At 39.5% G+C, this 20,861-nt stretch overlaps 18 non-coding genes and 36 pseudogenes across 18 annotated transcripts; all 54 read left to right on the forward strand.

Moving 5' to 3' along the window:
• Positions 1-23: 23 nt before the first annotated feature.
• On the forward strand, positions 24-144 carry LOC139957432 (5S ribosomal RNA; annotated as a pseudogene).
• A 76-nt stretch (positions 145-220) lies between these two features.
• LOC139957299 (5S ribosomal RNA) lies at positions 221-341 on the forward strand (annotated as a pseudogene).
• Positions 342-417: 76 nt separating this feature from the next.
• LOC139955315 (5S ribosomal RNA) lies at positions 418-536 on the forward strand. Its single transcript, XR_011788559.1, has one exon. It is a non-coding gene; the product is annotated as a 5S ribosomal RNA (ribosomal RNA).
• A 68-nt stretch (positions 537-604) lies between these two features.
• On the forward strand, positions 605-725 carry LOC139957300 (5S ribosomal RNA; annotated as a pseudogene).
• Positions 726-1,006: 281 nt separating this feature from the next.
• LOC139955687 (5S ribosomal RNA) lies at positions 1,007-1,125 on the forward strand. Its single transcript, XR_011788919.1, has one exon. It is a non-coding gene; the product is annotated as a 5S ribosomal RNA (ribosomal RNA).
• Positions 1,126-1,406: 281 nt separating this feature from the next.
• Positions 1,407-1,527, forward strand: LOC139957433 (5S ribosomal RNA; annotated as a pseudogene).
• A 283-nt stretch (positions 1,528-1,810) lies between these two features.
• Positions 1,811-1,931, forward strand: LOC139957171 (5S ribosomal RNA; annotated as a pseudogene).
• Positions 1,932-2,007: 76 nt separating this feature from the next.
• On the forward strand, positions 2,008-2,126 carry LOC139955316 (5S ribosomal RNA). The gene has a single exon (XR_011788560.1). It is a non-coding gene; the product is annotated as a 5S ribosomal RNA (ribosomal RNA).
• Positions 2,127-2,194: 68 nt separating this feature from the next.
• Positions 2,195-2,315, forward strand: LOC139957301 (5S ribosomal RNA; annotated as a pseudogene).
• Positions 2,316-2,596: 281 nt separating this feature from the next.
• Positions 2,597-2,715, forward strand: LOC139955688 (5S ribosomal RNA). Its single transcript, XR_011788920.1, has one exon. It is a non-coding gene; the product is annotated as a 5S ribosomal RNA (ribosomal RNA).
• Positions 2,716-2,996: 281 nt separating this feature from the next.
• LOC139957434 (5S ribosomal RNA) lies at positions 2,997-3,117 on the forward strand (annotated as a pseudogene).
• A 281-nt stretch (positions 3,118-3,398) lies between these two features.
• Positions 3,399-3,519, forward strand: LOC139957435 (5S ribosomal RNA; annotated as a pseudogene).
• A 76-nt stretch (positions 3,520-3,595) lies between these two features.
• On the forward strand, positions 3,596-3,714 carry LOC139955317 (5S ribosomal RNA). Its single transcript, XR_011788561.1, has one exon. It is a non-coding gene; the product is annotated as a 5S ribosomal RNA (ribosomal RNA).
• Positions 3,715-3,998: 284 nt separating this feature from the next.
• Positions 3,999-4,117, forward strand: LOC139956580 (5S ribosomal RNA; annotated as a pseudogene).
• A 281-nt stretch (positions 4,118-4,398) lies between these two features.
• Positions 4,399-4,517, forward strand: LOC139956256 (5S ribosomal RNA; annotated as a pseudogene).
• A 76-nt stretch (positions 4,518-4,593) lies between these two features.
• LOC139957302 (5S ribosomal RNA) lies at positions 4,594-4,714 on the forward strand (annotated as a pseudogene).
• Positions 4,715-4,790: 76 nt separating this feature from the next.
• LOC139957303 (5S ribosomal RNA) lies at positions 4,791-4,911 on the forward strand (annotated as a pseudogene).
• A 281-nt stretch (positions 4,912-5,192) lies between these two features.
• Positions 5,193-5,311, forward strand: LOC139955689 (5S ribosomal RNA). Its single transcript, XR_011788921.1, has one exon. It is a non-coding gene; the product is annotated as a 5S ribosomal RNA (ribosomal RNA).
• A 283-nt stretch (positions 5,312-5,594) lies between these two features.
• LOC139957172 (5S ribosomal RNA) lies at positions 5,595-5,715 on the forward strand (annotated as a pseudogene).
• A 76-nt stretch (positions 5,716-5,791) lies between these two features.
• LOC139957304 (5S ribosomal RNA) lies at positions 5,792-5,912 on the forward strand (annotated as a pseudogene).
• Positions 5,913-5,988: 76 nt separating this feature from the next.
• On the forward strand, positions 5,989-6,107 carry LOC139955318 (5S ribosomal RNA). Its single transcript, XR_011788562.1, has one exon. It is a non-coding gene; the product is annotated as a 5S ribosomal RNA (ribosomal RNA).
• A 68-nt stretch (positions 6,108-6,175) lies between these two features.
• On the forward strand, positions 6,176-6,296 carry LOC139957305 (5S ribosomal RNA; annotated as a pseudogene).
• A 281-nt stretch (positions 6,297-6,577) lies between these two features.
• On the forward strand, positions 6,578-6,696 carry LOC139955690 (5S ribosomal RNA). Its single transcript, XR_011788922.1, has one exon. It is a non-coding gene; the product is annotated as a 5S ribosomal RNA (ribosomal RNA).
• A 281-nt stretch (positions 6,697-6,977) lies between these two features.
• LOC139957436 (5S ribosomal RNA) lies at positions 6,978-7,098 on the forward strand (annotated as a pseudogene).
• A 283-nt stretch (positions 7,099-7,381) lies between these two features.
• LOC139957173 (5S ribosomal RNA) lies at positions 7,382-7,502 on the forward strand (annotated as a pseudogene).
• A 76-nt stretch (positions 7,503-7,578) lies between these two features.
• On the forward strand, positions 7,579-7,697 carry LOC139955319 (5S ribosomal RNA). Its single transcript, XR_011788563.1, has one exon. It is a non-coding gene; the product is annotated as a 5S ribosomal RNA (ribosomal RNA).
• Positions 7,698-7,765: 68 nt separating this feature from the next.
• Positions 7,766-7,886, forward strand: LOC139957306 (5S ribosomal RNA; annotated as a pseudogene).
• Positions 7,887-8,167: 281 nt separating this feature from the next.
• On the forward strand, positions 8,168-8,286 carry LOC139956581 (5S ribosomal RNA; annotated as a pseudogene).
• A 281-nt stretch (positions 8,287-8,567) lies between these two features.
• On the forward strand, positions 8,568-8,688 carry LOC139957437 (5S ribosomal RNA; annotated as a pseudogene).
• Positions 8,689-8,971: 283 nt separating this feature from the next.
• Positions 8,972-9,092, forward strand: LOC139957174 (5S ribosomal RNA; annotated as a pseudogene).
• A 76-nt stretch (positions 9,093-9,168) lies between these two features.
• On the forward strand, positions 9,169-9,287 carry LOC139955320 (5S ribosomal RNA). Its single transcript, XR_011788564.1, has one exon. It is a non-coding gene; the product is annotated as a 5S ribosomal RNA (ribosomal RNA).
• Positions 9,288-9,355: 68 nt separating this feature from the next.
• LOC139957307 (5S ribosomal RNA) lies at positions 9,356-9,476 on the forward strand (annotated as a pseudogene).
• A 281-nt stretch (positions 9,477-9,757) lies between these two features.
• LOC139955691 (5S ribosomal RNA) lies at positions 9,758-9,876 on the forward strand. Its single transcript, XR_011788923.1, has one exon. It is a non-coding gene; the product is annotated as a 5S ribosomal RNA (ribosomal RNA).
• Positions 9,877-10,157: 281 nt separating this feature from the next.
• On the forward strand, positions 10,158-10,278 carry LOC139957439 (5S ribosomal RNA; annotated as a pseudogene).
• A 76-nt stretch (positions 10,279-10,354) lies between these two features.
• LOC139955321 (5S ribosomal RNA) lies at positions 10,355-10,473 on the forward strand. Its single transcript, XR_011788565.1, has one exon. It is a non-coding gene; the product is annotated as a 5S ribosomal RNA (ribosomal RNA).
• A 284-nt stretch (positions 10,474-10,757) lies between these two features.
• LOC139956582 (5S ribosomal RNA) lies at positions 10,758-10,876 on the forward strand (annotated as a pseudogene).
• Positions 10,877-11,157: 281 nt separating this feature from the next.
• On the forward strand, positions 11,158-11,276 carry LOC139956257 (5S ribosomal RNA; annotated as a pseudogene).
• A 76-nt stretch (positions 11,277-11,352) lies between these two features.
• LOC139956584 (5S ribosomal RNA) lies at positions 11,353-11,471 on the forward strand (annotated as a pseudogene).
• Positions 11,472-11,752: 281 nt separating this feature from the next.
• Positions 11,753-11,871, forward strand: LOC139956258 (5S ribosomal RNA; annotated as a pseudogene).
• Positions 11,872-11,947: 76 nt separating this feature from the next.
• Positions 11,948-12,066, forward strand: LOC139955322 (5S ribosomal RNA). The gene has a single exon (XR_011788566.1). It is a non-coding gene; the product is annotated as a 5S ribosomal RNA (ribosomal RNA).
• Positions 12,067-12,348: 282 nt separating this feature from the next.
• Positions 12,349-12,467, forward strand: LOC139956259 (5S ribosomal RNA; annotated as a pseudogene).
• A 283-nt stretch (positions 12,468-12,750) lies between these two features.
• On the forward strand, positions 12,751-12,871 carry LOC139957175 (5S ribosomal RNA; annotated as a pseudogene).
• A 68-nt stretch (positions 12,872-12,939) lies between these two features.
• On the forward strand, positions 12,940-13,058 carry LOC139955323 (5S ribosomal RNA). The gene has a single exon (XR_011788567.1). It is a non-coding gene; the product is annotated as a 5S ribosomal RNA (ribosomal RNA).
• A 77-nt stretch (positions 13,059-13,135) lies between these two features.
• On the forward strand, positions 13,136-13,254 carry LOC139956527 (5S ribosomal RNA; annotated as a pseudogene).
• Positions 13,255-13,322: 68 nt separating this feature from the next.
• Positions 13,323-13,441, forward strand: LOC139956476 (5S ribosomal RNA; annotated as a pseudogene).
• Positions 13,442-13,509: 68 nt separating this feature from the next.
• On the forward strand, positions 13,510-13,628 carry LOC139956585 (5S ribosomal RNA; annotated as a pseudogene).
• Positions 13,629-13,911: 283 nt separating this feature from the next.
• Positions 13,912-14,030, forward strand: LOC139956260 (5S ribosomal RNA; annotated as a pseudogene).
• Positions 14,031-14,313: 283 nt separating this feature from the next.
• LOC139955692 (5S ribosomal RNA) lies at positions 14,314-14,432 on the forward strand. Its single transcript, XR_011788924.1, has one exon. It is a non-coding gene; the product is annotated as a 5S ribosomal RNA (ribosomal RNA).
• Positions 14,433-19,316: 4,884 nt separating this feature from the next.
• Positions 19,317-19,435, forward strand: LOC139956261 (5S ribosomal RNA; annotated as a pseudogene).
• Positions 19,436-19,718: 283 nt separating this feature from the next.
• On the forward strand, positions 19,719-19,839 carry LOC139957176 (5S ribosomal RNA; annotated as a pseudogene).
• Positions 19,840-19,915: 76 nt separating this feature from the next.
• On the forward strand, positions 19,916-20,034 carry LOC139955324 (5S ribosomal RNA). Its single transcript, XR_011788568.1, has one exon. It is a non-coding gene; the product is annotated as a 5S ribosomal RNA (ribosomal RNA).
• A 68-nt stretch (positions 20,035-20,102) lies between these two features.
• LOC139955327 (5S ribosomal RNA) lies at positions 20,103-20,221 on the forward strand. The gene has a single exon (XR_011788570.1). It is a non-coding gene; the product is annotated as a 5S ribosomal RNA (ribosomal RNA).
• Positions 20,222-20,298: 77 nt separating this feature from the next.
• Positions 20,299-20,417, forward strand: LOC139955328 (5S ribosomal RNA). The gene has a single exon (XR_011788571.1). It is a non-coding gene; the product is annotated as a 5S ribosomal RNA (ribosomal RNA).
• A 68-nt stretch (positions 20,418-20,485) lies between these two features.
• LOC139957308 (5S ribosomal RNA) lies at positions 20,486-20,606 on the forward strand (annotated as a pseudogene).
• Positions 20,607-20,861: the final 255 nt, after the last annotated feature.

The following is a 20,861-nucleotide window of genomic DNA, read 5'->3' on the forward strand; positions in this document are numbered from 1 at the left end:
GCCTACATTTCGCCTCTTGGAATGTCTACGGCCACATCACGATGACTATACCGGTTCTCGTCCGATCACCGAAGTCAAGCAACGTAGAGCGCAGTCAGTACTTGGATGGGTGACCGCCTGGGGGAATACTGGGTGCCGCAGGCTTTTATTTTCATAATTGATAACACTATGTTGCCACGACGATGAGAAATTGAAATGGCCTACATTGACCTCTTGTTATGTCTACGGCCACATCACGTTGACTATACCGGTTCTCGTCCGATCACCGAAGTCAAGCAACGTAGAGCGCAGTCAGTACTTGGATGGGTGACCGCCTGGGGGAATACTGGGTGCCGCAGGCTTTTATTTTCATAATTGATAACACTATGTTGCCACGACGATGAGAAATTGAAATGGCCTACATTGACCTCTTGTTATGTCTACGGCCACATCACGTTGACTATACCGGTTCTCGTCCGATCACCGAAGTCAAGCAACGTAGAGCGCAGTCAGTACTTGGATGGGTGACCGCCTGGGAATACTGGGTGCCGTAGGCTTTTATTTTCATAATTGATAACACGACGATGATGAGAAATTGAAATGGCCTTCATTGACCGGTTTTTATGTCTACGGCCACATCACGTTGACTATACCGGTTCTCGTCCGATCACCGAAGTCAAGCAACGTAGAGCGCAGTCAGTACTTGGATGGGTGACCGCCTGGGGGAATACTGGGTGCCGCAGGCTTTTATTTTCATAATTGATAACACTATGTTGCCACGACGATGACAAATTGAAATGGCCTTCATCGTCTTTCCACAAGGAAAGTGTCTTGCCACGAGGAAAGCGATTTGAAAATCGAATATATTAATAAATAACTCGTTTGTTTTTATATATTAGAATTGTCTACATATATATGTAAAATATAGATTAACATAATATATATTAAATCCATTCATGTATAATATATATTAAATCCACTGATCATAACCTACCAGACAACTAGCCTACATTTCGCCTCTTGGAATGTCTACGGCCATATCACGTTGACTATACCGGTTCTCGTCCGATCACCGAAGTCAAGCAACGTAGAGCGCAGTCAGTACTTGGATGGGTGACCGCCTGGGAATACTGGGTGCCGCAGGCTTTTATTTTCATAATTGATAACACTATGTTGCCACGACGATGACAAATTGAAATGGCCTTCAATGTCTTTCCACAAGGAAAGTGTCTTGCCACGAGGAAAGCGATTTGAAAATCGAATATATTAATAAATACCTCGTTTGTTTTTATATATTAGAATTTTCTAGATATATATGTAAAATATAGATTAACATAATATATATTAAATCCATTCATGTATAATATATATTAAATCCACTGATCATAACCTACCAGACAACTAGCCTACATTTCGCCTCTTGGAATGTCTACGGCCACATCACGATGACTATACCGGTTCTCGTCCGATCACCGAAGTCAAGCAACGTAGAGCGCAGTCAGTACTTGGATGGGTGACCGCCTGGGGGAATACTGGGTGCCGCAGGCTTTTATTTTCATAATTGATAACACTATGTTGCCACGACGATGAGAAATTGAAATGGCCTTCATTGTCTTTCCACAAGGAAAGTGTCTTGCCACGAGGAAAGCGATTTGAAAATCGAATATATTAATAAATACCTCGTTTGTTTTTATATATTAGAATTTTCTAGATATATATGTCAAATATAGATTAACATAATATATATTAAATCCATTCATGTATAATATATATATTAAATCCACTGATCATAACCTACCAGACAAGTAGCCTACATTTCACCTCTTGGAATGTCTACGGCCATATCACGTTGACTATACCGGTTCTCGTCCGATCACCGAAGTCAAGCAACGTAGAGCGCAGTCAGTACTTGGATGGGTGACCGCCTGGGGGAATACTGGGTGCCGCAGGCTTTTATTTTCATAATTGATAACACTATGTTGCCACGACGATGAGAAATTGAAATGGCCTACATTGACCTCTTGTTATGTCTACGGCCACATCACGTTGACTATACCGGTTCTCGTCCGATCACCGAAGTCAAGCAACGTAGAGCGCAGTCAGTACTTGGATGGGTGACCGCCTGGGAATACTGGGTGCCGTAGGCTTTTATTTTCATAATTGATAACACGACGATGATGAGAAATTGAAATGGCCTACATTGACCGGTTTTTATGTCTACGGCCACATCACGTTGACTATACCGGTTCTCGTCCGATCACCGAAGTCAAGCAACGTAGAGCGCAGTCAGTACTTGGATGGGTGACCGCCTGGGGGAATACTGGGTGCCGCAGGCTTTTATTTTCATAATTGATAACACTATGTTGCCACGACGATGACAAATTGAAATGGCCTTCATCGTCTTTCCACAAGGAAAGTGTCTTGCCACGAGGAAAGCGATTTGAAAATCGAATATATTAATAAATAACTCGTTTGTTTTTATATATTAGAATTGTCTACATATATATGTAAAATATAGATTAACATAATATATATTAAATCCATTCATGTATAATATATATTAAATCCACTGATCATAACCTACCAGACAACTAGCCTACATTTCGCCTCTTGGAATGTCTACGGCCATATCACGTTGACTATACCGGTTCTCGTCCGATCACCGAAGTCAAGCAACGTAGAGCGCAGTCAGTACTTGGATGGGTGACCGCCTGGGAATACTGGGTGCCGCAGGCTTTTATTTTCATAATTGATAACACTATGTTGCCACGACGATGACAAATTGAAATGGCCTTCAATGTCTTTCCACAAGGAAAGTGTCTTGCCACGAGGAAAGCGATTTGAAAATCGAATATATTAATAAATACCTCGTTTGTTTTTATATATTAGAATTTTCTAGATATATATGTAAAATATAGATTAACATAATATATATTAAATCCATTCATGTATAATATATATTAAATCCACTGATCATAACCTACCAGACAACTAGCCTACATTTCGCCTCTTGGAATGTCTACGGCCACATCACGATGACTATACCGGTTCTCGTCCGATCACCGAAGTCAAGCAACGTAGAGCGCAGTCAGTACTTGGATGGGTGACCGCCTGGGGGAATACTGGGTGCCGCAGGCTTTTATTTTCATAATTGATAACACTATGTTGCCACGACGATGACAAATTGAAATGGCCTTCAATGTCTTTCCACAAGGAAAGTGTCTTGCCACGAGGAAAGCGATTTGAAAATCGAATATATTAATAAATACCTCGTTTGTTTTTATATATTAGAATTTTCTAGATATATATGTAAAATATAGATTAACATAATATATATTAAATCCATTCATGTATAATATATATTAAATCCACTGATCATAACCTACCAGACAACTAGCCTACATTTCGCCTCTTGGAATGTCTACGGCCACATCACGATGACTATACCGGTTCTCGTCCGATCACCGAAGTCAAGCAACGTAGAGCGCAGTCAGTACTTGGATGGGTGACCGCCTGGGGGAATACTGGGTGCCGCAGGCTTTTATTTTCATAATTGATAACACTATGTTGCCACGACGATGACAAATTGAAATGGCCTACATTGACCTCTTGTTATGTCTACGGCCACATCACGTTGACTATACCGGTTCTCGTCCGATCACCGAAGTCAAGCAACGTAGAGCGCAGTCAGTACTTGGATGGGTGACCGCCTGGGAATACTGGGTGCCGTAGGCTTTTATTTTTTATAATTGATAACACTATGTTGCCACGACGATGAGAAATTGAAATGGCCTTCATTGTCTTTCCACAAGGAAAGTGTCTTGCCACGAGGAAAGCGATTTGAAAATCGAATATATTAATAAATACCTCGTTTGTTTTTATATATTAGAATTTTCTACATATATATGTAAAATATAGATTAACATAATATATATTAAATCCATTCATGTATAATATATATATTAAATCCACTGATCATAACCTACCAGACAAGTAGCCTACATTTCACCTCTTGGAATGTCTACGGCCACATCACGTTGACTATACCGGTTCTCGTCCGATCACCGAAGTCAAGCAACGTAGAGCGCAGTCAGTACTTGGATGGGTGACCGCCTGGGAATACTGGGTGCCGCAGGCTTTTATTTTCATAATTGATAACACTATGTTGCCACGACGATGAGAAATTGAAATGGCCTTCAATGTCTTTCCACAAGGAAAGTGTCTTGCCACGAGGAAAGCGATTTGAAAATCGAATATATTAATAAATACCTCGTTTGTTTTTATATATTAGAATTTTGTAGATATATATGTAAAATATAGATTAACATAATATATATTAAATCCATTCATGTATAATATATATTAAATCCACTGATCATAACCTACCAGACAACTAGCCTACATTTCGCCTCTTGGAATGTCTACGGCCACATCACGATGACTATACCGGTTCTCGTCCGATCACCGAAGTCAAGCAACGTAGAGCGCAGTCAGTACTTGGATGGGTGACCGCCTGGGAATACTGGGTGCCGTAGGCTTTTATTTTCATAATTGATAACACTATGTTGCCACGACGATGAGAAATTGAAATGGCCTACATTGACCTCTTGTTATGTCTACGGCCACATCACGTTGACTATACCGGTTCTCGTCCGATCACCGAAGTCAAGCAACGTAGAGCGCAGTCAGTACTTGGATGGGTGACCGCCTGGGGGAATACTGGGTGCCGCAGGCTTTTATTTTCATAATTGATAACACTATGTTGCCACGACGATGAGAAATTGAAATGGCCTACATTGACCTCTTGTTATGTCTACGGCCACATCACGTTGACTATACCGGTTCTCGTCCGATCACCGAAGTCAAGCAACGTAGAGCGCAGTCAGTACTTGGATGGGTGACCGCCTGGGGGAATACTGGGTGCCGCAGGCTTTTATTTTCATAATTGATAACACTATGTTGCCACGACGATGACAAATTGAAATGGCCTTCATCGTCTTTCCACAAGGAAAGTGTCTTGCCACGAGGAAAGCGATTTGAAAATCGAATATATTAATAAATAACTCGTTTGTTTTTATATATTAGAATTGTCTACATATATATGTAAAATATAGATTAACATAATATATATTAAATCCATTCATGTATAATATATATTAAATCCACTGATCATAACCTACCAGACAACTAGCCTACATTTCGCCTCTTGGAATGTCTACGGCCATATCACGTTGACTATACCGGTTCTCGTCCGATCACCGAAGTCAAGCAACGTAGAGCGCAGTCAGTACTTGGATGGGTGACCGCCTGGGAATACTGGGTGCCGCAGGCTTTTATTTTCATAATTGATAACACTATGTTGCCACGACGATGAGAAATTGAAATGGCCTTCATTGTCTTTCCACAAGGAAAGTGTCTTGCCACGAGGAAAGCGATTTGAAAATCGAATATATTAATAAATACCTCGTTTGTTTTTATATATTAGAATTTTCTAGATATATATGTCAAATATAGATTAACATAATATATATTAAATCCATTCATGTATAATATATATATTAAATCCACTGATCATAACCTACCAGACAAGTAGCCTACATTTCACCTCTTGGAATGTCTACGGCCATATCACGTTGACTATACCGGTTCTCGTCCGATCACCGAAGTCAAGCAACGTAGAGCGCAGTCAGTACTTGGATGGGTGACCGCCTGGGGGAATACTGGGTGCCGCAGGCTTTTATTTTCATAATTGATAACACTATGTTGCCACGACGATGAGAAATTGAAATGGCCTACATTGACCTCTTGTTATGTCTACGGCCACATCACGTTGACTATACCGGTTCTCGTCCGATCACCGAAGTCAAGCAACGTAGAGCGCAGTCAGTACTTGGATGGGTGACCGCCTGGGGGAATACTGGGTGCCGCAGGCTTTTATTTTCATAATTGATAACACTATGTTGCCACGACGATGAGAAATTGAAATGGCCTACATTGACCTCTTGTTATGTCTACGGCCACATCACGTTGACTATACCGGTTCTCGTCCGATCACCGAAGTCAAGCAACGTAGAGCGCAGTCAGTACTTGGATGGGTGACCGCCTGGGAATACTGGGTGCCGTAGGCTTTTATTTTCATAATTGATAACACGACGATGATGAGAAATTGAAATGGCCTTCATTGACCGGTTTTTATGTCTACGGCCACATCACGTTGACTATACCGGTTCTCGTCCGATCACCGAAGTCAAGCAACGTAGAGCGCAGTCAGTACTTGGATGGGTGACCGCCTGGGGGAATACTGGGTGCCGCAGGCTTTTATTTTCATAATTGATAACACTATGTTGCCACGACGATGACAAATTGAAATGGCCTTCATCGTCTTTCCACAAGGAAAGTGTCTTGCCACGAGGAAAGCGATTTGAAAATCGAATATATTAATAAATAACTCGTTTGTTTTTATATATTAGAATTGTCTACATATATATGTAAAATATAGATTAACATAATATATATTAAATCCATTCATGTATAATATATATTAAATCCACTGATCATAACCTACCAGACAACTAGCCTACATTTCGCCTCTTGGAATGTCTACGGCCATATCACGTTGACTATACCGGTTCTCGTCCGATCACCGAAGTCAAGCAACGTAGAGCGCAGTCAGTACTTGGATGGGTGACCGCCTGGGAATACTGGGTGCCGCAGGCTTTTATTTTCATAATTGATAACACTATGTTGCCACGACGATGACAAATTGAAATGGCCTTCAATGTCTTTCCACAAGGAAAGTGTCTTGCCACGAGGAAAGCGATTTGAAAATCGAATATATTAATAAATACCTCGTTTGTTTTTATATATTAGAATTTTCTAGATATATATGTCAAATATAGATTAACATAATATATATTAAATCCATTCATGTATAATATATATTAAATCCACTGATCATAACCTACCAGACAACTAGCCTACATTTCGCCTCTTGGAATGTCTACGGCCACATCACGATGACTATACCGGTTCTCGTCCGATCACCGAAGTCAAGCAACGTAGAGCGCAGTCAGTACTTGGATGGGTGACCGCCTGGGGGAATACTGGGTGCCGCAGGCTTTTATTTTCATAATTGATAACACTATGTTGCCACGACGATGAGAAATTGAAATGGCCTTCATTGTCTTTCCACAAGGAAAGTGTCTTGCCACGAGGAAAGCGATTTGAAAATCGAATATATTAATAAATACCTCGTTTGTTTTTATATATTAGAATTTTCTAGATATATATGTCAAATATAGATTAACATAATATATATTAAATCCATTCATGTATAATATATATATTAAATCCACTGATCATAACCTACCAGACAAGTAGCCTACATTTCACCTCTTGGAATGTCTACGGCCATATCACGTTGACTATACCGGTTCTCGTCCGATCACCGAAGTCAAGCAACGTAGAGCGCAGTCAGTACTTGGATGGGTGACCGCCTGGGGGAATACTGGGTGCCGCAGGCTTTTATTTTCATAATTGATAACACTATGTTGCCACGACGATGAGAAATTGAAATGGCCTACATTGACCTCTTGTTATGTCTACGGCCACATCACGTTGACTATACCGGTTCTCGTCCGATCACCGAAGTCAAGCAACGTAGAGCGCAGTCAGTACTTGGATGGGTGACCGCCTGGGAATACTGGGTGCCGTAGGCTTTTATTTTCATAATTGATAACACGACGATGATGAGAAATTGAAATGGCCTTCATTGACCGGTTTTTATGTCTACGGCCACATCACGTTGACTATACCGGTTCTCGTCCGATCACCGAAGTCAAGCAACGTAGAGCGCAGTCAGTACTTGGATGGGTGACCGCCTGGGGGAATACTGGGTGCCGCAGGCTTTTATTTTCATAATTGATAACACTATGTTGCCACGACGATGAGAAATTGAAATGGCCTTCATCGTCTTTCCACAAGGAAAGTGTCTTGCCACGAGGAAAGCGATTTGAAAATCGAATATATTAATAAATAACTCGTTTGTTTTTATATATTAGAATTGTCTACATATATATGTAAAATATAGATTAACATAATATATATTAAATCCATTCATGTATAATATATATTAAATCCACTGATCATAACCTACCAGACAACTAGCCTACATTTCGCCTCTTGGAATGTCTACGGCCACATCACGTTGACTATACCGGTTCTCGTCCGATCACCGAAGTCAAGCAACGTAGAGCGCAGTCAGTACTTGGATGGGTGACCGCCTGGGAATACTGGGTGCCGCAGGCTTTTATTTTCATAATTGATAACACTATGTTGCCACGACGATGACAAATTGAAATGGCCTTCAATGTCTTTCCACAAGGAAAGTGTCTTGCCACGAGGAAAGCGATTTGAAAATCGAATATATTAATAAATACCTCGTTTGTTTTTATATATTAGAATTTTCTAGATATATATGTAAAATATAGATTAACATAATATATATTAAATCCATTCATGTATAATATATATTAAATCCACTGATCATAACCTACCAGACAACTAGCCTACATTTCGCCTCTTGGAATGTCTACGGCCACATCACGATGACTATACCGGTTCTCGTCCGATCACCGAAGTCAAGCAACGTAGAGCGCAGTCAGTACTTGGATGGGTGACCGCCTGGGGGAATACTGGGTGCCGCAGGCTTTTATTTTCATAATTGATAACACTATGTTGCCACGACGATGAGAAATTGAAATGGCCTTCATTGTCTTTCCACAAGGAAAGTGTCTTGCCACGAGGAAAGCGATTTGAAAATCGAATATATTAATAAATACCTCGTTTGTTTTTATATATTAGAATTTTCTAGATATATATGTCAAATATAGATTAACATAATATATATTAAATCCATTCATGTATAATATATATATTAAATCCACTGATCATAACCTACCAGACAAGTAGCCTACATTTCACCTCTTGGAATGTCTACGGCCATATCACGTTGACTATACCGGTTCTCGTCCGATCACCGAAGTCAAGCAACGTAGAGCGCAGTCAGTACTTGGATGGGTGACCGCCTGGGGGAATACTGGGTGCCGCAGGCTTTTATTTTCATAATTGATAACACTATGTTGCCACGACGATGAGAAATTGAAATGGCCTACATTGACCTCTTGTTATGTCTACGGCCACATCACGTTGACTATACCGGTTCTCGTCCGATCACCGAAGTCAAGCAACGTAGAGCGCAGTCAGTACTTGGATGGGTGACCGCCTGGGAATACTGGGTGCCGTAGGCTTTTATTTTCATAATTGATAACACGACGATGATGAGAAATTGAAATGGCCTACATTGACCGGTTTTTATGTCTACGGCCACATCACGTTGACTATACCGGTTCTCGTCCGATCACCGAAGTCAAGCAACGTAGAGCGCAGTCAGTACTTGGATGGGTGACCGCCTGGGGGAATACTGGGTGCCGCAGGCTTTTATTTTCATAATTGATAACACTATGTTGCCACGACGATGACAAATTGAAATGGCCTTCATCGTCTTTCCACAAGGAAAGTGTCTTGCCACGAGGAAAGCGATTTGAAAATCGAATATATTAATAAATAACTCGTTTGTTTTTATATATTAGAATTGTCTACATATATATGTAAAATATAGATTAACATAATATATATTAAATCCATTCATGTATAATATATATTAAATCCACTGATCATAACCTACCAGACAACTAGCCTACATTTCGCCTCTTGGAATGTCTACGGCCATATCACGTTGACTATACCGGTTCTCGTCCGATCACCGAAGTCAAGCAACGTAGAGCGCAGTCAGTACTTGGATGGGTGACCGCCTGGGAATACTGGGTGCCGCAGGCTTTTATTTTCATAATTGATAACACTATGTTGCCACGACGATGACAAATTGAAATGGCCTTCAATGTCTTTCCACAAGGAAAGTGTCTTGCCACGAGGAAAGCGATTTGAAAATCGAATATATTAATAAATACCTCGTTTGTTTTTATATATTAGAATTTTCTAGATATATATGTTAAATATAGATTAACATAATATATATTAAATCCATTCATGTATAATATATATTAAATCCACTGATCATAACCTACCAGACAACTAGCCTACATTTCGCCTCTTGGAATGTCTACGGCCACATCACGATGACTATACCGGTTCTCGTCCGATCACCGAAGTCAAGCAACGTAGAGCGCAGTCAGTACTTGGATGGGTGACCGCCTGGGGGAATACTGGGTGCCGCAGGCTTTTATTTTCATAATTGATAACACTATGTTGCCACGACGATGACAAATTGAAATGGCCTACATTGACCTCTTGTTATGTCTACGGCCACATCACGTTGACTATACCGGTTCTCGTCCGATCACCGAAGTCAAGCAACGTAGAGCGCAGTCAGTACTTGGATGGGTGACCGCCTGGGAATACTGGGTGCCGTAGGCTTTTATTTTTTATAATTGATAACACTATGTTGCCACGACGATGAGAAATTGAAATGGCCTGCATTGTCTTTCCACAAGGAAAGTGTCTTGCCACGAGGAAAGCGATTTGAAAATCGAATATATTAATAAATACCTCGTTTGTTTTTATATATTAGAATTTTCTACATATATATGTCAAATATAGATTAACATAATATATATTAAATCCATTCATGTATAATATATATATTAAATCCACTGATCATAACCTACCAGACAAGTAGCCTACATTTCACCTCTTGGAATGTCTACGGCCACATCACGTTGACTATACCGGTTCTCGTCCGATCACCGAAGTCAAGCAACGTAGAGCGCAGTCAGTACTTGGATGGGTGACCGCCTGGGAATACTGGGTGCCGCAGGCTTTTATTTTCATAATTGATAACACTATGTTGCCACGACGATGAGAAATTGAAATGGCCTTCAATGTCTTTCCACAAGGAAAGTGTCTTGCCACGAGGAAAGCGATTTGAAAATCGAATATATTAATAAATACCTCGTTTGTTTTTATATATTAGAATTTTGTAGATATATATGTAAAATATAGATTAACATAATATATATTAAATCCATTCATGTATAATATATATTAAATCCACTGATCATAACCTACCAGACAACTAGCCTACATTTCGCCTCTTGGAATGTCTACGGCCACATCACGATGACTATACCGGTTCTCGTCCGATCACCGAAGTCAAGCAACGTAGAGCGCAGTCAGTACTTGGATGGGTGACCGCCTGGGAATACTGGGTGCCGTAGGCTTTTATTTTCATAATTGATAACACTATGTTGCCACGACGATGAGAAATTGAAATGGCCTACATTGACCTCTTGTTATGTCTACGGCCACATCACGTTGACTATACCGGTTCTCGTCCGATCACCGAAGTCAAGCAACGTAGAGCGCAGTCAGTACTTGGATGGGTGACCGCCTGGGAATACTGGGTGCCGCAGGCTTTTATTTTCATAATTGATAACACTATGTTGCCACGACGATGAGAAATTGAAATGGCCTTCAATGTCTTTCCACAAGGAAAGTGTCTTGCCACGAGGAAAGCGATTTGAAAATCGAATATATTAATAAATACCTCGTTTGTTTTTATATATTAGAATTTTGTAGATATATATGTAAAATATAGATTAACATAATATATATTAAATCCATTCATGTATAATATATATTAAATCCACTGATCATAACCTACCAGACAACTAGCCTACATTTCGCCTCTTGGAATGTCTACGGCCACATCACGATGACTATACCGGTTCTCGTCCGATCACCGAAGTCAAGCAACGTAGAGCGCAGTCAGTACTTGGATGGGTGACCGCCTGGGAATACTGGGTGCCGTAGGCTTTTATTTTCATAATTGATAACACTATGTTGCCACGACGATGAGAAATTGAAATGGCCTACATTGACCTCTTGTTATGTCTACGGCCACATCACGTTGACTATACCGGTTCTCGTCCGATCACCGAAGTCAAGCAACGTAGAGCGCAGTCAGTACTTGGATGGGTGACCGCCTGGGAATACTGGGTGCCGTAGGCTTTTATTTTTTATAATTGATAACACTATGTTGCCACGACGATGAGAAATTGAAATGGCCTTCATTGTCTTTCCACAAGGAAAGTGTCTTGCCACGAGGAAAGCGATTTGAAAATCGAATATATTAATAAATACCTCGTTTGTTTTTATATATTAGAATTTTCTACATATATATGTCAAATATAGATTAACATAATATATATTAAATCCATTCATGTATAATATATATTAAATCCACTGATCATAACCTACCAGACAACTAGCCTACATTTCGCCTCTTGGAATGTCTACGGCCACATCACGATGACTATACCGGTTCTCGTCCGATCACCGAAGTCAAGCAACGTAGAGCGCAGTCAGTACTTGGATGGGTGACCGCCTGGGAATACTGGGTGCCGTAGGCTTTTATTTTCATAATTGATAACACTATGTTGCCACGACGATGAGAAATTGAAATGGCCTTCATTGTCTTTCCACAAGGAAAGTGTCTTGCCACGAGGAAAGCGATTTGAAAATCGAATATATTAATAAATACCTCGTTTGTTTTTATATATTAGAATTTTCTACATATATATGTCAAATATAGATTAACATAATATATATTAAATCCATTCATGTATAATATATATATTAAATCCACTGATCATAACCTACCAGACAAGTAGCCTACATTTCACCTCTTGGAATGTCTACGGCCATATCACGTTGACTATACCGGTTCTCGTCCGATCACCGAAGTCAAGCAACGTAGAGCGCAGTCAGTACTTGGATGGGTGACCGCCTGGGGGAATACTGGGTGCCGCAGGCTTTTATTTTCATAATTGATAACACGACGATGATGAGAAATTGAAATGGCCTACATTGACCTCTTGTTATGTCTACGGCCACATCACGTTGACTATACCGGTTCTCGTCCGATCACCGAAGTCAAGCAACGTAGAGCGCAGTCAGTACTTGGATGGGTGACCGCCTGGGAATACTGGGTGCCGTAGGCTTTTATTTTTTATAATTGATAACACTATGTTGCCACGACGATGAGAAATTGAAATGGCCTACATTGACCGGTTTTTATGTCTACGGCCACATCACGTTGACTATACCGGTTCTCGTGTGATCACCGAAGTCAAGCAACGTAGAGCGCAGTCAGTACTTGGATGGGTGACCGCCTGGGAATACTGGGTGCCGTAGGCTTTTATTTTCATAATTGATAACACGACGATGATGAGAAATTGAAATGGTCTACATTGACCTCTTGTTATGTCTACGGCCACATCACGTTGACTATACCGGTTCTCGTCCGATCACCGATGTCAAGCAACGTAGAGCGCAGTCAGTACTTGGATGGGTGACCGCCTGGGAATACTGGGTGCCGTAGGCTTTTATTTTCATAATTGATAACACGACGATGATGAGAAATTGAAATGGCCTACATTGACCTCTTTTTATGTCTACGGCCACATCACGTTGACTATACCGGTTCTCGTCCGATCACCGAAGTCAAGCAACGTAGAGCGCAGTCAGTACTTGGATGGGTGACCGCCTGGGAATACTGGGTGCCGCAGGCTTTTATTTTCATAATTGATAACACTATGTTGCCACGACGATGAGAAATTGAAATGGCCTTCATTGTCTTTCCACAAGGAAAGTGTCTTGCCACGAGGAAAGCGATTTGAAAATCGAATATATTAATAAATAACTCGTTTGTTTTTATATATTCGAATTTTCTACATATAGATGTAAAATATAGATTAACATAATATATATTAAATCCATTCATGTATAATATATATATTAAATCCACTAATCATAACCTACCAGACAACTAGCCTACATTTCGCCTCTTGGAATGTCTACGGCCACATCACGATGACTATACCGGTTCTCGTCCGATCACCGAAGTCAAGCAACGTAGAGCGCAGTCAGTACTTGGATGGGTGACCGCCTGGGAATACTGGGTGCCGTAGGCTTTTATTTTCATAATTGATAACACTATGTTGCCACGACGATGAGAAATTGAAATGGCCTTCATTGTCTTTCCACAAGGAAAGTGTCTTGCCACGAGGAAAGCGATTTGAAAATCGAATATATTAATAAATACCTCGTTTGTTTTTATATATTAGAATTTTCTAGATATATATGTCAAATATAGATTAACATAATATATATTAAATCCATTCATGTATAATATATATATTAAATCCACTGATCATAACCTACCAGACAAGTAGCCTACATTTCACCTCTTGGAATGTCTACGGCCATATCACGTTGACTATACCGGTTCTCGTCCGATCACCGAAGTCAAGCAACGTAGAGCGCAGTCAGTACTTGGATGGGTGACCGCCTGGGAATACTGGGTGCCGCAGGCTTTTATTTTCATAATTGATAACACTATGTTGCCACGACGATGAGAAATTGAAATGGCCTTCATTGTCTTTCCACAAGGAAAGTGTCTTGCCACGAGGAAAGCGATTTGAAAATCGAATATATTAATAAATAACTCGTTTGTTTTTATATATTAGAATTTTCTACATATAGATGTAAAATATAGATTAACATAATATATATTAAATCCATTCATGTATAATATATGTCGTGGTGTGATACAGTGTGATACAGTGGATACAGTGTGATACAGTCGTGGCGCGGTTGGTTGTGCTCTTTGTTAGCTGTTTTCTTTGTTACTTTTTTCGAACTTACTTGTTCCACGTTTTCTTCAACCTGCAACATCCAAGTTCTTGGATGCTAGCGGGTTTTTATTACTGTGTTTCATTTTGGACCGTTAAACTGTAGGAGTTTTGTAGGTAATTTTTGAAGTCGCCAAGGCGACGAAGGCCGCCAAGGCGTGTGCTAGTGCGAACATGGGTTCCGCGAAACCATCAATACAACGTTTGAAAACTAACAGTGTTAGGGTATTTGACAATGGACATAGCTATGGAGACATACTGAAATCGATATCTGAGGATCTTGGGAATAATAGAATTGTGGGATGTGTTAAGACGTCAGGGCACTGGATTGTGACATTGAAGAATGAATCTGATGCGGAACTTATCCAGGAAACCGGCCTTAATATTAAAGGCGACCATTGTAATGTTACCGGAGTGGAAAAATTTATACTAACGGTGAGTCTTTTTGGGGTACCCTGTTACATTTCTGACGAAGAACTTTCGGCTAAGCTAGAGGAATACGGATGCTCAATTAAATCCAAATGGACGCGAAAATACTATTCCGACTATCCAGACGTGGAAAACGGTATTCGATTCGTAAGAGTACAGTTGCCAAATAATGCCAAAAGCCTGCCCTACGCAATTACGATTGCTGGTGTACATCTAAGACTTAAACACAACAGCCAATCTAAAGTCTGTAACAACTGCTTGAGCGACACCCATGTCATGAAAGAATGTCCCCAGTACGTATGTAGAGAATGTAATAACCAGGGCCACACGGAGAGCCGTTGCCCTAGGATAAAGTGCTTTAGATGCCAAAACTTTGGTCATAAAAGTTTCCTATGCACGGAGCAACCACCTGAGGAAGATAACGATGTCGAACCAGAGAAGCCTTCAGACAATGGTGAGATGGACACAGAAACTGAACCTTCTAACGTCACTGAGAGCGCCAACAAGGAAACAGTTCCCGGGGGCCCACCAGCTCAACCCACAGTGCAACCTCCTGACACGGTAGATCAAGCCAACCGGAACAAGGACCAAATTGAGGAGACTCTGCCTACCAACACCCAGCCACAGCAGAAACAACCGAAATCTCCCAAGAAAGCGAAGGCTACGACCACAGCGACCAAGAAAAATCCCACCGACGAAGCACAGAAATCCCGACTACAAAGAAAACCCGACTACAAACCAGGAAGTAATGGAGACACCACTGAAACTGTAAATGACTCTATGGCACACCTTAAAAGGCAGATGTCTTTGGATGAGGACAACTTCATTTTTGTAAGACACAAGAAGAAAATACCAACACCAAACCTTAGCAAGGCAAGAACCGTAACAAGCAAAAACAATCAAACCTCACTTCTATATCGTCATCGTCATCATACTCTTTCTTGTTTTAATGGATCCAACAAAAAACAAAATAGAAACAAGGGATAATATTTCCTGTGAGTATTATAACATCGATAAGTATAATAATTTACCCCCTAGTAATGGTCTTACCATTTTCAATATGAACAGTAGGAGTCTTAACAAAAATTTTGATAATATTACCACTTTCATCTCATTACTTAATAACGAATTCTCGATCATGGGCTTTACGGAAACTTGGTTGAATGACAATAATAATACATCCATCATCAATATTAATAATTATCGACTTGTAGAAAAACACCGCCATAAAAGAAGGGGAGGTGGGGTTTGTTTATACATTAAAAAGAACTATAATTACAAATGCAGAGACGATCTCTCTGTATTTAATGACTCAATTGAGTCTCTTTTCATAGAGATCACACCCCAAAATGGCAGTAAGCATTACGTTATTGGTATTATTTATAGACCACCGACGGGTTCTTATGACGACTTTTATTTTCATGTGCAAAACATTTATGGCAAATTAACAGAATCACGTAGTAATTCTTATATCATGGGTGATTTCAACATTAACTTACTTGACGACCACTTATCTACAGATTTCCTCAACTTAGCTTTCTCGAATAATTTTTATCCAGCAATAACAAATCCTACCCGTGTTGCAAGTACATCGTCTACTTTAATTGATAACATATTTACTAATGATAATTCTGCAATTAACTCAGGCATATTTGTAACCGATATTACCGACCACTTTCCCATCTTCCTTGACAATAATTCAAGACTTAGAATCTATAATAGAGATAGTAAACGTATTCGTAATTACAATATAAATAATATCAGTAATTTTATTTCCCAATTAGAATGTAAGCAATGGGATGATGTTCTTAATGAAAAGGATGCTAATGTATCCTATAATGTATTTTTTCATCATTTTAGTGATATGTACAATGACTGTTTTCCAGTGCAGGTTATTAATGTAAGGAAGAAACGTAAAAAGAGACATCCTTGGATTACTAGTGGTATATTAAAATCAATAAAAAAGAAAAATCAATTGTATAGACGCCAATTAAAGGATCCAACATCGAATAACAAGAAGGTATACCTTATTTATCGAAATAAATTAACAAATATTATCAGAACATCAAAGAAACTATACTTTCACAGTAAATTTATCGAGAGCAATAATAACATTAATGGTACCTGGAAAACAGTCAATGAACTCTTACATAAAAATGCCAGTCAATCGTCATATCCTACGGCCTTTCACCATAACCAAAACGTTGTCACAGACAACCAGGAAATTGCTAATGGTTTTAACAATTACTTTGTAAATGTAGGCCCTTCACTGGCCAGCAAGATTAAACCCCTTGAAAAAGCTGAGATTTTTTTGCATAAAAGCAGAAATCCCAACCCAAACTCTGTGTTCATATTCCCCGTGACAGAAGAAGAATTACTGAAAACGATCAACACTGCAATTAAACCCAAAAAGGCTGCAGGATATGACGATTTCAGTCCTGATATTATCAAACAGGCCGCTAAGTATATTGTCACACCACTTGCCCATATTTGTAACCTATCATTTAATACAGGTGTCTTTCCAGACAAGTTAAAAATTGCTAAAGTCTTACCAATTTACAAAAATGGCCAGAACAATGCATATGAAAATTACCGGCCAATATCGTTACTCTCTTGTTTTGCGAAACTTATAGAAAGACTATTGTTTAATCGTATTTGTAGATTCTTGGACAAACACAACATTCTTAATAAACAACAGTACGGATTTCGATACAATCACTCCACTGAGCTCGCCCTGGCAGATGCAATTGATAATCTCTACAGTAAACTTGATCAACGTAAGACTTGCATTGGTGTATTCCTAGACTTAAGTAAAGCGTTTGATACCATTAATCATTCTATTTTACTGAATAAGATGCACTTTAATGGTATAAGAGGTACTACTCTGAATTGGTTCGACAGCTACCTATCTCACCGTCACCAATTTACTGCGTATAAGTCACATAACTCTGATCTTGCCCAAGTCCCTTGTGGTGTACCACAGGGATCTATCCTGGGACCTCTGTTATTCATTATTTATGTAAACGACATATGTCAAGTGTCCAATATTGCAAAAGTTACTTTGTTTGCTGATGACACCACTATTTTTTTTGACTCTGACAACATTAGCATCCTACCTATTACTGTATCTAATGAACTAGAAAAGTTTAGTAACTGGTTTCGGTCAAACAAGCTTTCTATCAATGTCAACAAGACACACTACATTGTTTTTAATTCATCCAACAACCCTCCTCAAGTTCACAACATTAATATGAATGGTACACCAATTAACAATGTTGACTACATAAAATTTTTAGGTGTATATATTGATTCAAAACTAAGTTGGCAACAACATATTTCAGCAATCTGTTCTAAGGTCGCAAGGAACATTGGTATACTCGCTATAATAAAACATTTCCTACCGACACACATTCTAAGAATGATTTATAATACGCTCATTCTACCTCATCTGTCCTACTGTTCTATTATTTGGTCTGGTGCTAACATAACTTGTCTTGACCGTCTCAATAAACTACAAAAAGGCGCAATACGTAACATAACACATGCTGCATTTCGTCAGCATACTAGTCCATTGTTTAAAGGTCAAAACCTGCTGAAATTAAATGATATTATAAGGCTACAACTTGCTGTATTTACGTATAAAGCATGGCATGGGCTACTTCCGGGTTCCTTTCATAATTTCTATACAATTAATGTAGAATTATACAATTATAATACCCGAAATAGACAAAATGCTCATTGCAACTTCTATCATACGAAATTAGGTACACGCAGCTTTCGCAACCGTGCAACTAAGTTATGGAACTCATTAAGCAATACCGTTAAATCTAAGGCTACAAAGAATTCATTTAAGAAATGTTTAAAAAAAGAATTGATATCATCATATTAAATTATGTAAATGAGTTATTTACTTCAGCAGTTTCTGTTCATTATGTAACAAACATTCAATTTGTATTTATTCATTTTTTTTTTTTCTTTAGGGAGTCTTCCACTTTGTTAAGCTTTTAAGCTTTATGGAAGACTTCCCTCCGCTTTGTACTTCTGTGGAAAAACAAATAAATAAATAAATAAATATATATATTAAATCCACTAATCATAACCTACCAGACAACTAGCCTACATTTCGCCTCTTGGAATGTCTACGGCCACATCACGATGACTATACCGGTTCTCGTCCGATCACCGAAGTCAAGCAACGTAGAGCGCAGTCAGTACTTGGATGGGTGACCGCCTGGGAATACTGGGTGCCGTAGGCTTTTATTTTCATAATTGATAACACTATGTTGCCACGACGATGAGAAATTGAAATGGCCTTCATTGTCTTTCCACAAGGAAAGTGTCTTGCCACAAGGAAAGCGATTTGAAAATCGAATATATTAATAAATACCTCGTTTGTTTTTATATATTAGAATTTTCTAGATATATATGTCAAATATAGATTAACATAATATATATTAAATCCATTCATGTATAATTTATATATTAAATCCACTGATCATAACCTACCAGACAAGTAGCCTACATTTCACCTCTTGGAATGTCTACGGCCATATCACGTTGACTATACCGGTTCTCGTCCGATCACCGAAGTCAAGCAACGTAGAGCGCAGTCAGTACTTGGATGGGTGACCGCCTGGGGGAATACTGGGTGCCGCAGGCTTTTATTTTCATAATTGATAACACTATGTTGCCACGACGATGAGAAATTGAAATGGCCTACATTGACCTCTTGTTATGTCTACGGCCACATCACGTTGACTATACCGGTTCTCGTCCGATCACCGAAGTCAAGCAACGTAGAGCGCAGTCAGTACTTGGATGGGTGACCGCCTGGGAATACTGGGTGCCGTAGGCTTTTATTTTCATAATTGATAACACGACGATGATGAGAAATTGAAATGGCCTACATTGACCTCTTGTTATGTCTACGGCCACATCACGTTGACTATACCGGTTCTCGTCCGATCACCGAAGTCAAGCAACGTAGAGCGCAGTCAGTACTTGGATGGGTGACCGCCTGGGAATACTGGGTGCCGTAGGCTTTTATTTTTTATAATTGATAACACTATGTTGCCACGACGATGAGAAATTGAAATGGCCTACATTGACCGGTTTTTATGTCTACGGCCACATCACGTTGACTATACCGGTTCTCGTCCGATCACCGAAGTCAAGCAACGTAGAGCGCAGTCAGTACTTGGATGGGTGACCGCCTGGGAATACTGGGTGCCGTAGGCTTTTATTTTCATAATTGATAACACGACGATGATGAGAAATTGAAATGGCCTACATTGACCGGTTTTTATGTCTACGGCCACATCACGTTGACTATACCGGTTCTCGTCCGATCACCGAAGTCAAGCAACGTAGAGCGCAGTCAGTACTTGGATGGGTGACCGCCTGGGGGAATACTGGGTGCCGCAGGCTTTTATTTTCATAATTGATAACACTATGTTGCCACGACGATGAGAAATTGAAATGGCCTTCATTGTCTTTCCACAAGGAAAGTGTCTTGCCACGAGGAAAGCGATTTGAAAATCGAATATATTAATAAATAACTCGTTTGTTTTTATATATTCGAATTTTCTACATATAGATGTAAAATATAGATTAACATAATATATATTAAATCCATTCATGTATAATATATATATTAAATCCACTAATCATAACCTACCAGAC

Source organism: Apostichopus japonicus, chromosome 17 (assembly GCF_037975245.1).
Source record: "Apostichopus japonicus isolate 1M-3 chromosome 17, ASM3797524v1, whole genome shotgun sequence".
NCBI classification, from domain to species: domain Eukaryota; kingdom Metazoa; phylum Echinodermata; class Holothuroidea; order Aspidochirotida; family Stichopodidae; genus Apostichopus; species Apostichopus japonicus.